The 13,979-nt window shown below is 37.8% G+C and overlaps 1 protein-coding gene and 1 non-coding gene across 2 annotated transcripts in view; both read left to right on the top strand.

Annotated features, from left to right (window-relative positions):
• Positions 1-5,491: 5,491 nt before the first annotated feature.
• LOC147917567 (U6 spliceosomal RNA) lies at positions 5,492-5,599 on the top strand. Its single transcript, XR_015551837.1, has one exon. It is a non-coding gene; the product is annotated as a U6 spliceosomal RNA (small nuclear RNA).
• A 1,501-nt stretch (positions 5,600-7,100) lies between these two features.
• Positions 7,101-13,979, top strand: part of LIPC (lipase C, hepatic type) — a 165,032-nt gene continuing 158,153 nt past the window's right edge. Inside the window, exon 1 of the mRNA XM_004421627.3 lies at positions 7,101-7,388. The gene's annotated coding sequence lies outside the window, so the exon portion shown is untranslated. The remainder of the gene's footprint in view (positions 7,389-13,979) is intronic.

Consider the following 13,979-nt stretch of genomic DNA (forward strand, 5'->3'; position numbering starts at 1 on the left):
GGGAGATGTGGCAGCTTGAAGAGAGAAAATGAAGAGCCTAGAAAACTTCTCACCTATGCTTTATATCAAACATACAGAAATAAACCCAAAATGTCAAGGGGAATTCAACATACATTACATTTTTATAGTATTGTCTATACTATTGTCATGTTCATTTTAGAGCATCAAAAATGCATGATAACCCTGTGAGGCCAAAAGTGCTGGGGTCTCCCTTGACAGATGAGGAGACTGAGGCATAAAGGGTTTTTGGATCACAGAAAGAGTAAGAGATGGAGCAGGTCTCAAACCCCCAGCTCTGAGCCTGGTGCCCATTCTTTTTTTTTTTTTTTTTTTTTTTTTTGGTGAGGAAGATTAGCTCTGAGCTAACATCTGTTGCCAATCCTCCTCTTTTTGCTGAGGAAGATTGGCCCTGGGCTAACCTCCATGCCCATCTTCCTCTACTTTGTATGGGACGCCACCACAGCATGGCTTGACAAGCAGTGTGTAGGTCCACACCCGGGATCCAGCCTTGTGAACCCCGGGCTGCCAAAGTGGAGCATGTGAACTTAACCACTACGCCACCAGGCGGGCCCCCTGGTGCCCATTCTTTATACTCAACCCCATTGCTTTCAGCCCATGTTTCTGCCTCCCCAGTATCAGCATGTTCTTCTTTGCCTCTCCTCATCTTGGCTGTGCTCTCTCATCGTTGACCCCCACACTGCCCCATCCTATTTCATCAGTGTTACCTCATCTACATCTTGGTACTTAAATATAGGTTCAACTTCTCTGTTACTCGTTAAGTCATCCAGACTGCAGTGTCTCCAGTCTCACTAGTCTTACGCTTTCCTGCTCCTGAATACCTGATCTCTCCTGTCTTATTCCACTATGACTCCTTTTGGGGAGAAACCTGAAATAAGTCTTTCTGGGATGCCAACATGTCGGCCCTCAGCGGTATTTCTGTGTGTTTCACATCCAATGTGGCATGGAGCACAGGAAGACCAAAACCAGAGAGAGCTTAGTGTCAGAGAATCAGAGAGACACATGGTAAGCCAGGATTAAATCCAGGAAAGTTGATTAAATCCAGGAGTGGAGGCATGAAATAGGAACCATGAATGAAGAGCTGGGAAAGTGGATGATGTTACAGGGGGCAAGCCTGAGGAAGCAGATAGTTGCCTGGTTTGTCTATTGTAGGGAAGCTTTTAAAGGGCCAGGTGTGACTGTCTCCTTTTGCTCCACAATGTCTTAAAGGCACCACCTGTCACCTGGCGGATGATTGATTCAGCAGCCTGGGAGTTCACAGGGGGCCAGCCTGCCTTGGATACAGCCCTCTTCCCTGGAGCCAAAGCATCTCACACAACAGTGATAGGTTAAAGCCACCAGATGTCTTCACACCCTAAATCACAGAGAAAGTCGGGACGGGAGAGGAATAGCTGACAGTGTCCCTGATCAAAACAGACACCTTGTCACAGCATATTTAGTGCAAAATACATGGAAAACAAAAGCCGAATTCTCCATCCAGGCTGCGGTACCTAATACATCACTGCCAAGAAGAAAACGTCTAATAAAATCCTTTAAGTTTTGTCCGGAGTAGGTGCTCTACGGAGCAGACAGCAGCCCAGTCCCCAAGTTCACGGTGCAATGCAAACAACAACCGTTGATGTGGACAAACAGGCACCGCACATTGACCCAACAAATATTTACTGAGTGCACCTACTGTGTGCCAGGCACCAAGTTACACTCTGACCTTACACCAGAGCTGCCCTTTAAAGTTTCCAAAGCAAGTTCATGTGCACAATTAAATCTGATCCTCATAAAACCAAGTGACAGAAGGTGTTGTTATCCCCACTTTGCAGATGAGTAAACTGAGGCTCACCAAAGTTAGATGAATGGTCCAAGACCATACGACTAGTACTTAGTATATAGCACAGGCCCATGACCACCTAAACTTTTCTGCATTGGGAAAGAACCTCAGGGAATACTTGTCCTTCATGTGCCTGGACATCTATGGACCCTTTCCTACCTGTGCCAAAAGCCTGTCCTCAACCTCTAGCTCAGAGGTCTCTGCACTCCCCCTCCTATACTTTTTCAGTAGAAAGGGTAATGTGTCAGTAGGGATATGTTCAGCTTCAAGCAACAGAAAACCCAACTAAGAGTGACTTAATCAATAAAGACAAATAATAAGAGATGTGAAAGTAGGCAATTCCAGAGTTGGCACCTTAGCTCAAAATTGTCATAAAAGAAAAAACAATTGTCCTGAAAAAAGCTAGATCTTTCTCTCTTTCCACTCTACCACCCTTAGGCTTGTCACTTCCTGGCTACAAAACGGCTGCTACAGCTCTAGTCTCATGTGCGCACAGGACTGTATCCAAAGGCCGATCCAGGTCACGTGATCACACAGCCACAGGGTAGCTGGGAAGGCAAGAATCTGGTATTTGTAACCTTCATAGTGGAGGGAGGGGCACAAGGGGAAAAGTGGGCGTGGCTCCTGGATCGCTCATCAATGGCTTCTGCCACGGGGAACTTCCTGATTCCTGATTAGGGTCAGAGCTGAAAACTAATTCCTCCTGAGCAGAAATACGAACTTCTCGATGCTACCTATAGGTAGCTTGCTTAGTTTTCTATCCCTGCATTATAAGCAACCACAGGCTTAGCAGCTTAAGACAATACCTGTTTATTTTCTCACAGTTCTGTAGGTCAGAAGTCAGGAAGGCTTGAGTGGGTTCTCACTTAGGTGCTTACAAGGCTAAAATCAAGGTGTTAGCCTGCGCTGGAGGCTCTGAGGAAGAACTCACTTCCAAGCTCATTCAGATTGTTGGCAGAACCAGTTGCTTGCCCTTGTGGGACTAGGGTCTCCATGGCCCTGCTAGCCGTCCACCAGGATCACTTAACTCCACAGGTCGTTCTCTGTCTTTGCATGTAGCTCCCTCCATCTTCAACTGCATGTAGCCCCCTCCATCTTCACTGCCAGCAAGGTGCACTGAATTCTTCTCAGACTTCCAATCTCTCTGGCTTTCCCTTCTGCCGCCAGCCAAAGAAAACTGTGCTTTTAAGGGGCTCGTGTGATTAGGTTAGGCCCATCCAGATAATCTGCTGTTTGCCATTTGCGATAATCATGGGAGTAACACCAGAGGGTGAAGATCATGGGAGCCATCTTAACGTCCTGCCTACCTTAGTTGCCATTAAAATAACAAAATCAAGATGTATTCTTGGAGTTCAGAATAGGGTCACCCTTCTCTGAATCACAGTAAGGGCAGGAGGACTCCCAATCAAAACTGGGCTCTGCAAGCAAAAAATTAAAGGAGAGAATGGCTGCTGGGTGGGAAACCAAGACTGTCTGATTTGATCAACTTTTTTTCTGTAAAACTGAGATATTAACCCTAATTTAGTTACACAGTGGAATATCATCTATCAGGTGGATATTATATATATGTATATATAAATGTATACATATATATAAATATAAAATATATATATATTTTATGAGAACATGGTGTGTAAGAACCACTGACAAGAACAAGGATTCCTGCTTCATTTAACTTTCCCCACTCCTTCCACCCTTATCACCCCCGCACCCCCACCATCTCCTCAGCCAGCAACATGATCCCGACACAGACTCACGAAGAATGCTGACTGGCAGGGAGTTTGATAGGGTTTTCTTATAAAAGTATTTAATGAGGCTAGATTTCTCATGTTGACTTTTACCTGGTTTGTTTCTACCTATTAAGCAAAAGGGAAGGACAAGGGTTAACGGGAAGAGGAGGACCAGCTCTTAAAACTGGCTCAGAGCAGGCCCTAACACTACCCACCGTATTTATAATGAGCCTTTGTGGGCCCTCCCATGTCTTTCTACAGAGAAGTCACGTGCCCTCCCCTCTACAGAGATGCCTCATTACCAGCTCTTCCAACGCATTCTTTTGTGTTTCACTGCCTTAAACTCTACACAGACCACCTGTGTTTTCTCTTTCAGTTAGTTTTCCCTGCTTTATGATATCTATTTGGATTTAACTTTGTTTTTCCTCCACCAAAAAGCCTAAAATCCCAAGTCAGATGTCTCCGAGGAGATTATGTGTGTTTGCACAAGCACGTGGAGATCCTTAAGAACTACAAATTATCACCCAGTACCGGCTCGATGCCTTGCAGAATTCTTTACTTTCATGGGGGCTTGTGTTTACCTTTTATTTTAAGTGCCTTCAAGCCCATCCTCTTGAAGTACCTTGCTTTCCCAGGAGCCTGCTCGTTTGGTCATGTTGCCTCCTTCATTCAGAGGAACCATCAATCAGTTTCTGAAACAAGGCAGCCTGCGTGCAGAATCAAAAGCCACATCACAGCTGACGGCAAGAGAATGCAGTGGGCATTGTTGTTGGTACACAGGCCTTCATCTCTTTGAGAAGTACCTCTGTTTGAAATGAATGAGGCAGACACGAGCGGTGGCTTCAAAAGCAACTATCCTCCTCTGGGCTTTTCTTGTTGAAAGCCCTGTGCAACACTGTTACTAGAAAGTAAAGAAAATAAAAGGCAAATCTGAGGCAGGCTACAGGTTTCCTACACAGGATATTCACACCTGGCTTCAGCCAGGCTGTGCGGCTGGACATTTGCCTTTACTTTGTAGATTTGAGTTTGCAAGGTTAACATGAAAGAGGCTGTTTATTTTTCTCCCAGTGATGGTGCATAAAAATTACATAAACTTCCCTCACCAAGAGCCCAGCCTAGAAGTATGACAGGCTCCTCTCTTTGCTGGTGCCTCTTAAGGGTGTCATTGCTGGTAGGAGTAGAGCTGCCGTCACTACTGTTGCCATGGTTACAGCCGCTGGACCAGGGGATTGGCTGATCCTTGGCCCACCTCTTCCACCCAACTACCATCTCCTCTGTAGCAAGAGGCCTCCTTCTTCTCTGATCCATTTTATATTTGGCTGGAATGTTGGAGAGCACATAGTTTTCCATAGTACTTCACGACCCCTCTTAGATTCTTGATGATCCTAGTGTTGATTAGGACCTCAAGTCTTGGGCTAGTGGAAAAGTTAAAACAATGTTCAGGACTCACATAGATGATCATCCTAATAATTGGCTTGAGGATCATCGCCTTCATCTTTTGTCTGCAGTGGGTTTGCAATGACTGCTTGAGAGTTGAAAGCCAAACATCTGGCCCACAACTGGAAAGTGAAAAGGAATTACAATGTGTAATTGATGTGTAACCTCATTCACAAATTTACCTTCTTTCTCCCACCCTATCTTCTCTACCTAAATTTCTTTTTAATATGTCTTGCATTGTTTGTATCTTTAAAAAAGTGCCTTAAATCCTTCTGAAGCAAGGCTAAATATAAAGAAAGTATAAATATATTCCTCAGAAATTCTTGGATTCTTGCTATGAGGATGGAAGAAAAAAAATATAAAGGTTTTTCTGTCCAGGAAGGGAAAATTGCATAATGCAAAGCTCCTAGAACATATTCTGTGTAAAAATCAAATGGAATAATTTAAATGTATATTTTCTGTTGAAGAAAAAAATATATACATGGTGCTCACTTTCAGCAGCACGTATACTAAAATTGGAACTGTACAGAGAAGATTAGCACAGTGCCTGCTAAAGAATGACTCACAAATTCAGGAAGAACTCCATATTTTTAGATGTTGGTCAAAGGGTACAAAATCCCAGCTATTAGATAAACAAGTTCTGGGGATCTAATGCACAGCATGTTGACTATAATTAACAATACTGTATTGTATACTTGAAAGTTTTTGAGAGTAGATCTTAAATGTTATCACCATACACATAAAAAAATCATAGTTATGTGAAGGGATGGAGATATTAACTAACCTTATTTCGGTAATCATTTTGCAATGTATACATGTATCTAATCATCACATTGTATACCTTAAACTTACATATGTTATATGTCAACAATGTCTCAATAAAGCTAAGGGAAAAATTGTCTCAACTACAGAGAAATATATATATATATATGCATATGATTGGATTCAAGAAAACTGGAATTTCTGGTACAAGGGAGGGATAAGTGTATAACACTCCCAACCTCAGGAGACTCCCTGAATAATTAGGGGCCTGCTGCATGAAGGCCAATAACATGTCCCTTCAGAAGCCTGGGGTGGGCCATGTGGACATGCCATACCATCAGGGAGGTACTTAGTGGGTTCTGAGAACTCCAGTTTCTTGCACACAGTAAAAGCTTTATGAATATATGCTGAATAAATGGAAAAGATAAGTAAAAGAAAAATGCCAAAAACCATGATTCCTGTGTGCTAAATAAGTCCACAGACAATCTTCAAATTAATGCAGGTAGAAATGATTTAGCAGCACCCAGAAAGGTGGATGCTGTGAAGGGCTTCAGTCCTTTTAATCCTCTCAACAACACTTTGAGGTAGATGTTCTTATCTCCACTTTTTTTCAGATGAGGTTAAGGAAGGTTAAGTAATTTGTGCAAGACTACATAACTAGTAAGTGAAAGACCCAGGATGTAAGCCCGGAGCCGTCTGATTCTAAAAGCAGACTATTCCCTGGGTCTACTCCGATATTTCCCAAGCTTTTCTGACGTAAAGAACTCAAACCTGAGGCCCCACCCCAGACCCGCTGCATCAGAATCTCAGGAAGCGACTTGGAAGTGTGTGTTTAACAAGAGACAAGATGATTACTATCATCAGAGGAGTAATTGCTCTATTGCATCAGGTGGGAAAGGGACCTGTATCTCCCTCTGAGGGATCAAATAGAAGCCCTCAGAGATCTGAAGCTCATATAACTGAAACTACATCATGTCATTCTGGAGTTTATCAGATCACGATATTATAGAATATTTATTCTTCAGTTTGGTGACATAGCATTGTCTGATTTAAGGTTATCTGGATCCTAAAATACCAAGATCATTTTGGAAAGTTAAAAATGGGCTCTAGTTTAAACCCCAGACTTATTAGCTTTTCTCTCTCTCTCTCTATGGTTCTCAGGAGCAGAAGTGAATGAGAATTCAGTTTCAATGCCTCACAGCTTTAATTGTGGCAGAGGTTCCAGCTGTGCTGGGGCCGGAAGGAGAACCACGGGCTGGGAATCAGTCCTCACGTCCGGTTGCCCACCAGATGGCTTTCATAGGATGAGCAAGTTACACAATCCAGGAAGTACAAAATCCATCCTGGCTCTCTTTGTTTTTCTTACTTTCAGTTTTTCCGTGCCTGGTTAGACGAGCTGAGGCCAAAAACGCCTGCAGCTTCCATACCCATCACGAGAGCAAACAACTTACCTGTACCACCTAAACAATTAATTAATTAATGGAAAGCAAGACAGTGACTCCTGATATGGCTGAATTTAAGTCAAGCTGTGAAATTCCACAGAGCAGCCAGAAGTAGAGATGGACAAGTTGAACTGAAACCTGAGGGGCGTTGGACCACTGCTTCTCAGCAATTTTATTGTAAGTTATTCCCATTATCTCAGAGAGAAATTGGAGACATGGTTAGAGAAAAGCATGGAGCTGATTACCCCCATTTTGAGCACAGATCTTTGTTTTAAGGAACTTGCTTTATGTGCTGTTGCCAAGAACTTTGCTCTGAGTGATATTCCCAGGCATGATGTTTTTAATAGCAAGTAATGACAACTACATTTTACAAATAATAGTTTAATGTGCTTTAATATGCTTCTATTCCTGAGTGTTCTTGATCTCATTTCATCTTAACAGCTCTGTGAGGTTGGTACTCTTCTTAACATGATTTTACAGATGAGGAAACTGGGAGCTTCATCACAGGGTAATTAAGTAATCTAGTAGCTGAGATCCCATCTCATCTGCATCCCAAAGGAATCCACATATCTAGGCCATTCATTTCTCAAAAGACAGATTCTCCTATTGGATTAAAATATAAGACCCAACAATATGTTTGGTGCTTAAAAATAGGTATCTACAACAAAAAGATGCAGAAATGCTACAAATAAAAAAGTTTGATCTAGGAAACTCATAGAACAAAAAGAAAACAGTTGGTAAAGTTGATATCATATAAAAGAGATTTTGAAGCCAAAAAGGTAGAGGGAGGGTGCAAAGAGGCTCCTGATTATAATGAAAAATATAGAATCAACAGTGAAGACATGGATTACCAAAGTCAGAGATGCAAAGAGAAATCAAATAAATAAAAAACAACCAATTGTAATGGGGGTGTTAATTCATTATTAGGCTAAAGCACAAATTAGACAAATCTTAAAAATTAAGATTTTAAGACAATCTTAAAAATCTTAAAAATAAAAAACAAAAATTAAATAGACAAACTTAAATAGGCAAAAGTTTAGAAGATATTGTGGGGCCGGCCTAGTGGTATAGTGGTTAGGTTCACGTGCTCTGCTTTGGCAGCCCAGGGTTCGTGGATTCAGATCCTGGGTGTAGACCTACACACTGCTAGTCAGGCCATGCTGTGGAGGCATCCCACATACAAAATAGAGGAAGGTGGGTACAGATGTTAGCTCAGCAACAATCTTCCTCAAGCAAAAAAGAGGAAGATTGGCAACAGTTGTTAGCTCAGGGTCAAACTTCCCCACCAAAAAAAAAAAAAATTAGAAGATATTGAAGATGTGATATAAAATAAATATCTACTATAAAATAAAATATGAAAAATAACATAGAGGTTATGAATACTGTACAACTAATAAGTTAGAACCAGTAGACATACATTGAACTCAATAACAACATAGACTATACTTCTTTTTCAAAGTATAGGACATTGGTACATATATATTAACTCTCAAATAAGCCCTCAAAAATGAATTGAGGAAAATTATATAGATATATTTTCTCACCACAATGCAATAAAAGTAAATGTTAATAATATAAGTAAAAACAGTGAAAGGAGCCTTGGGCAAAAGAGTGATCTAATCTACAGTGTTGGAGGCAGAATGTCCAGGGTTTAGATTATAACTCCATCCCTTACTGCTGTGTGACCTAGGCAATTTACTGAACCTCTCTGAACCTTGGATTCTTCATCTAAAAATGTGGCTCTACTTGGCAAAGTTGTTATGAATATTAGCTATAAAGTATGTAAAATAATATAATACTAAGACTTAAAAGAAGGGTTAAACCAAACATCATACAGGATGATGCCATATTTTTAATGTACTCGTATTTTATTTAACTATAAAAAAGTCCAGAATTTTTGTTGATTGAGAGCAAAAGTCTAGAAAATATACATCTGAATACTAACAATGGTTATCTCTATGCCCTGAGATTTCTGATGATTTTTGTTATTTTGCTTTATTTTTCTGCTATGAATATATAGTAATTGCACAATAAAACAATAAATATGAAAATAAATATGAACTTCTTTAGAACATAGTACAGATAAATATTAATTATAAAGTAATATTAATCAATATTATATAATAATATTGATAAATATTAATATATCGAGTGCCCTGTAGGTGGTGGTTGCTATAAACATGCAGGCATTTCAATTGTTACCACTGTCATCATCATTATTGTAAATTCTAAAACACTGTTGATGTCTCTCTCTCTCTATATACACACACATATATACGCACACACATATATATACAATATATATTATAAAATAAAATATAAATTTGAATTAATTTTTAATTTAAATATAAATTAATTTTAATTTAAATTTAGATTATATAAATTTATTTATATAAATATAAATATATATCGTGTATATATAGTACATATTATAGTATATATATTCTACTTGTAAAACACAATATTGGGATGACTGACAATTTGAACATGGGCTATGGAATTAGATAATCATATTGTATCAATATGAAATTTCCCAATTTTCTCAACTATTAAATTTCCTGTTTTTTATAAGAGAAAATATCTATCTCAGGAAATATACATTGAGGTGCTTAGATATGTATGTATGTACATCTGCAACTTATTTGCAAATGGTTCAGAAAAAACTTCATATAGAGAGAGAATGAATAAAGCAATCAAGGAAAATATAAACAAACAAAATATAAACAAATGGTGAATCTGGGTAAATGGTGTGCAGGAGTTCTTCATACTAGTCTTTTAATATTTCTATAAGTTTAAAATTATATAAAAATAAAAATTTACAACAGCAATAAACAAATAAATGGGAGACAACCTCTAACAACAGCAACAAAAATGTTCCTAAGCAACAGGGTCAAGTAGGAAATTAAGAACATGGTGATAAGCTATGGAATATTGTAAAACTGAAAACACCACCTATCAACGTGAGGGGGTGTGAACAAATCAGGGCCAGAGGTGAAGACGTGGGTGCATTTTAGAAATATGAAATAAGTGAACTAAGCATTCGATTGAAAATCTTATAAAAAGGAGAGAGTCAACATAAGACAAAATAGACAGAAAATAATAAAGATGAAGGACAGAAATAAATACACTGGAAAACAGAAAATCAGAGGAAATAAATAAATTTAAATGCTCATTCTCTGAGAAGATTATAAGATAGATTAAAACCCTTGGAAATACAATAAATAAAAGGTATAAATCAACAAAATTAAAAACAACACTGGTGATTTACAATTGATAGAAAGGATTTTAAAATATAAATGATTGCAATGCACAATTTATGATAACCAATTAGAAATGTTTAGCCAAATGAACAATACAAAATATAAAACAAATTAGCAAAACAAGATGTGGGAAACATGAAAATAATGATGGAGAAGGAAATGGAGAAAGTTATTAAAGAAATATCTCATCCACCAAAAGAAATATGACCTAAACAAATTTACTGAGCAATATTTCTACATATTCAAGAAACAGATTTTTCCATATTATGTCATCCGTTCCAAATCACGGAAAAACAAGACCTGATATCCAATTTGTCCTAAGAGATAAGAATCATAGTCATTCACAAATCTGTGAAAAATACCACATGCACACACACCGACAGAAACACGCCATCTTAGGATGACCAATGCGCACAAACACTAATTCCAATAAAACTGATTTGAAAAGATGACAACCAGGCTTAGGCACATAGTAGATTTGTTGTTGGATAAATGAATATACGGGTATATGAATGAAGAAATTAATGTGGTCAGTTAACAGCATCTACTAAGGCAAGAATGCTTGTGCACACCATCTATTTGCTAACTTTTATTAATCACTTCATCCATGTCAGGCCCAATGAGCACTAGCAGAAAAATCATTTTTAACTGAGCTTACAGAACACAGCTGAACAAGAGAGCGTGATGACCAATAAAGGTAAATTGTAGGAATGTCAAAAGATTACGACAAATCACAGAATACCTTTTAGAAAAGAATTGCTGATTTTTATTTGTTTGTTTATTTATTTATTTTGGTGTGACTTCAAAGAAAAATTGAAGAAGGGAAGACACTAAGGATTGCAGAGTGACAGAATGTACCATCCCAAAATCTGCCACTTTGGCGTAAGGACTCTTTTGAGCTAAAGTCACTTGAAAAATAGCAGGTGTAAGAAGGGCATTCTAATCTCCCCCTTTCTTCCTAAAACAAGAGATAAAAATTCCCATGTGAAAGATGCCCTCCTGGTAGCAGAGGAAAAGAAACATTCTTCAATGGGGAATAAAAGCTGAGAGAATTCTGTACACACAGACCTTGTTAAAATAATTCTTATCTTCCTTTAGCCTCCCTACACCATTTAATTACTTTTCCACATTTACCTCTCTTTGCTCGACCCAGTATAAAAGCATGTAGGGTCTACCATTTCTTTGGGTCTTCATTTCCTTATGAGAGACCCCGTGTCACGTAAAACTTATATAAATTTGTCTGCTTTTCTTCTGTTAGTCTGTCTCAGGACAGTTTAATTCTCAGGCTCGCCCAAAAAACACTAAGAGGGTAAAGGTAAAATTCTGCTTCCTCTACATGATGCTCCTGAGGGAAAAATCTCATCAATCTGACTACATGAAAATTTAAAACTCCATTCAACAAAACACCACATGCAAGGGGAAAAGACAAAAAGCAAATTGGGAGAAGATATTTGCAACACATATAACCACAAAGACTTAAAATCAGTAAGAAAAATCTAGTGAACTAATAGAAAGATGGGCAAAAGATATGAGTGAGCAATTCATAGCAGAGGAAATTTGAATGACCAATGGCACACATAAAAAGATGTTCAATCTTACTAGTAATCAGAAAGCTGAAAATTAAAACAATGAGATACCATTTTACATCCATCAAACTGGTGAAAATGAAATGACCTGACAGTATCAAGTGCTGGTGATGATGTGGAAAAATTGGAGAAACATTCACATTTTGTTGATGATGTGTTCATTGGTGTAACCATTTTGGAGAATAAATTGTCAACATCTAGCAACATTGAAGACATGCATATTTCACAACCCAGCAATTTCACTTCTGGGAGTAAACTCTAGAAGCTCTCACTTGTGGACAATGCAAGTCCATTGCAACATTGTTTATAACAGCAAAAAATAAACAAAAAAGTAAACCACACAAACATTCATCAAAAGAACAAACTGTAATATACTCATGCAATGGGACCATTAATAGCAGTTTTATCAACAGAGATAAATCTCAAAAATATAATGCTGAGTGAGAAAACAAGTTGCAGATAAATAAGTAGAGTATAAAAATGTGTAAACATACAAAATAATGCTATATGTTTTATAGCTACCTATATATGTTGCAAACACATACACAGATGAGAATGACAGGCACCAAACTCAGGATGGGGTGGCCTCCTAGGAGGAAAAATGAGAAGAGGCACACAGGTATCCAAGTATTCTATTTTTTAACAAAAAAAGGAAACATATATGTTAAAATGTTAGGATTTGATGGATTTGAGTAGCAGAGTGGTATTCATAAATATTCATTATACTGTATTTTTGAAATCATTAAAATTTTTTTAAATGAGCACCCCAATTTTAAAAATATATAAAAAATACAAAACTATATAAACTAGTATATAAAATATATAAACATAATTAATAGGTAATTCATATAGAAAGAAAATATCCAGTAAAAATGGGAGTGTGGTAAATTCAGCTTTAACTCACTAGTAAAAAAAAATTAAAAAATACGTATACCATTTTGGCTTATCAATTTAGCATGAAATTGTGAAAATGTTAATAGCTAATGTTAACAAGGGGAAAGGGTGAGATAGGAGGGGAGAGCACACCCATTCACTGTTGATGGGAACTTAAAATGATATAAATTTACTTAATTTAGCAGTATATATGAAAAGGCAAATATATATATATACCTGTATTTTTAACCTTTGCCTCAGCAATCCTACTTTAAGAAATTTATGCAAAGGAAATGATCAGAAATGTGGACTAACGGGCCGGCCCCATGGCATAGTGGTTAAGTTCGGCACACTCTGCTTCAGCAGCCCAGGTTCTGATCCCAGGCACGGAGCTACACCACTCTTCAGCCGTGCTGTGGAGGTGAACTACATATAAAGTGGAGGAAGATTGGCACAGATGTTAGCTCAGGGCTAATCTTCCTCAAGCCAAAAAAAAAACCAAAAAAGAGAAATGTGGACCAAGATTCATGCTTATGTATGTTTATGGTAGCATTGTTCATAGTAGTGATATCTTAGACATATTAAAGTCAATAAAAAACAATAGGGAATTAAGTTAATTATGGCACATCTATAGAATGCAATACTCTATAGCTGTTTCAAGTAGTATTTTAAAAGAATATTTAACGCCACTGAAATATGTCATTAAATATTGTTAGGACAGGTTATTAACAAGTTTATATAGTATGTTTACAGTTGTATTTTTAAAAATAAATATATAGACAGGAAAAATAATTTGGAGGTATCCACATCAAAATGTCAACGGTGGTTATCTTGGAAAGGTGAAATTAAGGGTCTTCTTCACCATGTTTTGCTTTTTCTCTTCATTTTGTTATTTTTCAATAATAAACATTTATTGATTTTGTAACAGAAAAAGTTATTAAAAATAAAGCATTTCACTAAAATAAGCTTTGGTTGATTAAAGATTTAAATATAAAATCTAATTATGGAAGAACTTGCAGAAAATTGAAAAAAGTGTTTATCACCTCTCT

The sequence above is a fragment of the Ceratotherium simum genome, chromosome 3, assembly GCF_057802395.1.
Source record: "Ceratotherium simum simum isolate JZ-2026a chromosome 3, ASM5780239v1, whole genome shotgun sequence".
In the NCBI taxonomy this organism is placed as follows: Eukaryota; Metazoa; Chordata; class Mammalia; order Perissodactyla; family Rhinocerotidae; genus Ceratotherium; species Ceratotherium simum.